The following is a 3,642-nucleotide window of genomic DNA, read 5'->3' as shown; positions in this document are numbered from 1 at the left end:
GAACTCATGCAGAAGTGGCTTTAGCTTCTTAGTGCTGTGCTTTAACCCACTGTGCCACCACGGAGGGCCAAATCTTTATACTTTAATATATAGAATGTTGAAACTCTCAGTTATAGATAATTCTTAAAATAACTCCTAACTCTACCATTTTTTATATCTGTCACACATACATTCTTATGACTCAAAAATTAGTAAATCCTTCCTAATTTCTAGAAGTAGTTTATGAATTTGTTATCCTTTGCTGGTATGATTAGATTTTATGGGTATAGCTGTCTTATGAAGAATGCCAGAGATTGAATTTAATTCACTAACAAGTGGAACATTGTAAAACAGTGTAAGTATATAAAGCTTGTTCAGCAGGAAATGGTAATATGTTGATTCACACCATACATAAGTGTGTTTAATTTACTATTTCATATTTATAGAACAGAAAAACCAAAGAAATATGAAAATTTCTACTCGGTTTTCTTTTTAGTATATCCAGCATCCTTTTTAAAGGCAAGTTAATTGAAAGGCCACTTGTTACTTCTTATATAAGAAAACTCCCCTTTTTCTTTGTTGAATTGGACACAATTGACATATTTGGCTTCCATGTGATTATTTCAAGCAGTCTCAAAATGTCTCCCAAATTGACTTTACTCCTAAACTTCAGATTTCCTATTTTCAAATAAGAAAACAGGTTGTGAATTTGAAAATAAATAATTTAAAACCAAAAATTAGATGGTTCTAAATATATGCAGCAAAATTGATAGTTGGTGAAAGATATGCTTTAAAGAACACATAGACTGTGTGTTTTCATAAAAACAAAGCTCTTCTCTTTCAACCTCAGTAACATTCTTAATTTTATTTCTACTTTTCTACATATTCTCTTAAGTTCTATCCTTTTTGGAAAAAGAATATTTTAAACTTTTAATCTATGACTCATTTCCCCTATTTTACTAATCTACTTTTCTGATTAGAGAATTCAGCTAATTACCCTAAACTCAGTTTATCTAGAATTTCCTTAACCTCCAGGTTTAAAAGTCCACTAAAAAAGCATAAGCAAAATGCAGGTGTCAAAGTTTCAAACATTTCAGGAATGGTCTCACTATATCTTCATGGTTAATAATAAAATCTTGAGTAAGGAAGTGAATGTAGCATTTCTTTAAAGTAAGCGAAACTTTTTTTCCCTTTTTTCTATTTGTGGAATATCTCTGAAATGTAAATAGACAAACCACATAACCCATAGTCAGATAGCCTGGGATGACAGATGTTTCCAAGAGTACTTTTGAAACAAAGTACATTTAAAATTTTTTAATTATAAAAGCACAATGTTAAACTTCTGCTTCTTAAAGTGGGCCAAACAGGATAGATGACCTCTATTTTTTTTCTCTATTGATGTATGGCACTTTGAGTGGAATCTTGTTTGCTGTCCTTCATTGAAAGGCTAATATACCAGAAATCTGACTGTAATCAAACTGGACTTTAAAAGAAAGTGAGTGGGAACCAGATGTGGAAAACCTCAGCTGAAGGTCACTGCTATTTCTCCTGGGCCAGCCATCAGACTTCTCCAAGTAAACCAAGACAGAATGGAAAGCTGTGTGTGTTCTAAGTTACTGCATCCGCAGGGCATAAATGCATCAAATCACAGCTTTTGCCGCAGGTCAGGGCAACTGGCTGGCCATGGGAGAGTTAGTTTGAAGGCCAAGAAAAGTCCTGCTGCCTACTCTTTCCCACACTCCCACAGTGGTATCCTTTTACCCACTCACAAGCCTGGGGCAATCCCTCCAACCCCACCCCATTCTCTTGAAACAGAAAAGATTATGTTATTAATGTCTGTAAGCTAATTTGAGTTTAGTGTAAAAGAATTTTGTCAATCTATTCTTTCTCCAAGTAAATTTATATCTGTTTCTTCAAATGAAAAGTAACCCAATACTGGTCATTCCAACTTTACCCTGTTAGGTCTGTAAACCATGGACTTGAGTCAAGTTCAAATTTTGCTTCCCTCTGTTCTTGCCACACCTTCCCTCACGCTACCTCCAACTATACTGCTTTCTGAGAAAATCTGATAAGCAGTGCTTAGTGCATGCAAGTGCTCATTGCAGTTCCCTCACTAGAGCCTCACCGCCAGGTTCTTGCTAGCTTTCCTGTCTCTGTGCCATCCTAGACAATACAGAGGCCATTTTACCTTCTCTGTATAATGTAAGCAGAGCTCTTTTCCCCCAGACTCAGGTAGAGGGAGGCTATTCTCTTCCTTCTTTCACTGGAATGGAAAGTCAAAACTGTGTTCTGCTACTCCCAATAGTGATCGACAATGTGTTCTTCCCTGTCCTTGGCCTGTGCTCAAACTTCTTTTCCTCCAGGCTGGGAAATAAGTGTGCCCCAACCCTCTGCTTGAAATTCAGTTGGCTAGTACCTATATGCTCAACACCCTGATCTACCCCCTCACTTTCTAAACTTGATCCAGTCTGGCTGTCACCCCATATACCTGGTTACTAGAGCTCCTACTCTCTCTATATATTACAATAGGTATATGTGTGTAGGGAGAGGTAGAGCAGTAGAGCAGAGCCTGCTTTTCCCTACTAACTCATCTAAGGTGCCTTTCATCTCTAAAATTTAGCTTGATTTTTCTACCCATTAATAAGTAAATGCCTCCACATGATGTTTTTCCAGATAACTAAATCATTGCTTTTTAAAAATTAGGAAAGCATTCTTTTTTTTTTTTTTTAAAGATTTAGTTATTCATACAGAACTGGGGTACAGGCCAGGGGTACAGGGGGTGGTGAGAGGATTCACCAGAGACAGAGTGGGGAGCAAAACAGGCAGATCGATGAAGTACACTGCTGAGGGGAGCAGTGGGTGGGTCAGGAGAGGTCTGCCGCGCCATATGGGTCACCTCTGGGGTCGGGGATCAAACTCATGTTGAAGTGGCTTTAGCTTCTTAGTGCTGCGTTTACCTGCTGTGCCACTAGGGAGGGCCCCACAAAAGCATTCTAATGTAAAACATTCCATATACCACTGATTGGTTTTAGAAATTATAAGTTATAGTCTTGAAGTTCCTGTGAACTCCTCCCTAATCTTCCTTTTCCATTTTTATCCAGATGACAGCTATCCTGATTATTTTAACTAATTACTCTTGTACATATTTTTATACTTTGATTACATATAGCTGTATATATAAATGATACACATGATTGTCTTAGAAATTTTTGAACTTTAATACAAGTGGTTTCACTATAAATTTCTGTAGTTGTTGTTTTCACATTTTGCTTTCATATTCACCTGTGTTTATACCCATTGCTCTTGTTCATTGCTCACTAGTACTCCCTTATATACCAAGTTATTCCCCTAAAGGTGGTCATTTCCATGTTGCTAGTACCTTGCTCTGACCTTTGAGGAGCAGGCTTCCACAGAGAGACATGGGCATTTTTGTACATACTTCTTTGGGAAGGCCTGATCTTTAAATGCCAAAATTTGATTTTAAACCCTTTTTAAATTAGACTTTGTGAATCTGAGTAGGTTGGTGCATCTCTCCTAGGTACAAAGAGAGGACTAGACTCAATCTCTAAAGGTACTTCCCAGGCCTAGGATTTTATAGTATCTTACATACTTGCTTCCTTAATCTTCTTAGAGTATGTAATATGAGTAACTTTTTTTTTTTTT

General features: G+C 37.0%; 1 protein-coding gene across 1 annotated transcript in view; it reads left to right on the top strand.

Annotated features, from left to right (window-relative positions):
- RAB8B (RAB8B, member RAS oncogene family) overlaps positions 1 to 3,642 on the top strand; it is a 57,806-nt gene that overhangs the window by 35,646 nt on the left and 18,518 nt on the right. The window lies entirely within an intron of this gene.

This window comes from Condylura cristata, unplaced genomic scaffold (assembly GCF_000260355.1).
Source record: "Condylura cristata isolate star-nosed mole 26May11 unplaced genomic scaffold, ConCri1.0 scaffold00023, whole genome shotgun sequence".
In the NCBI taxonomy this organism is placed as follows: Eukaryota; Metazoa; Chordata; class Mammalia; order Eulipotyphla; family Talpidae; genus Condylura; species Condylura cristata.
The sequence above is the reverse complement of the archived record's forward strand: the minus strand, read 5'-3'. Positions and strand labels throughout refer to the sequence as shown.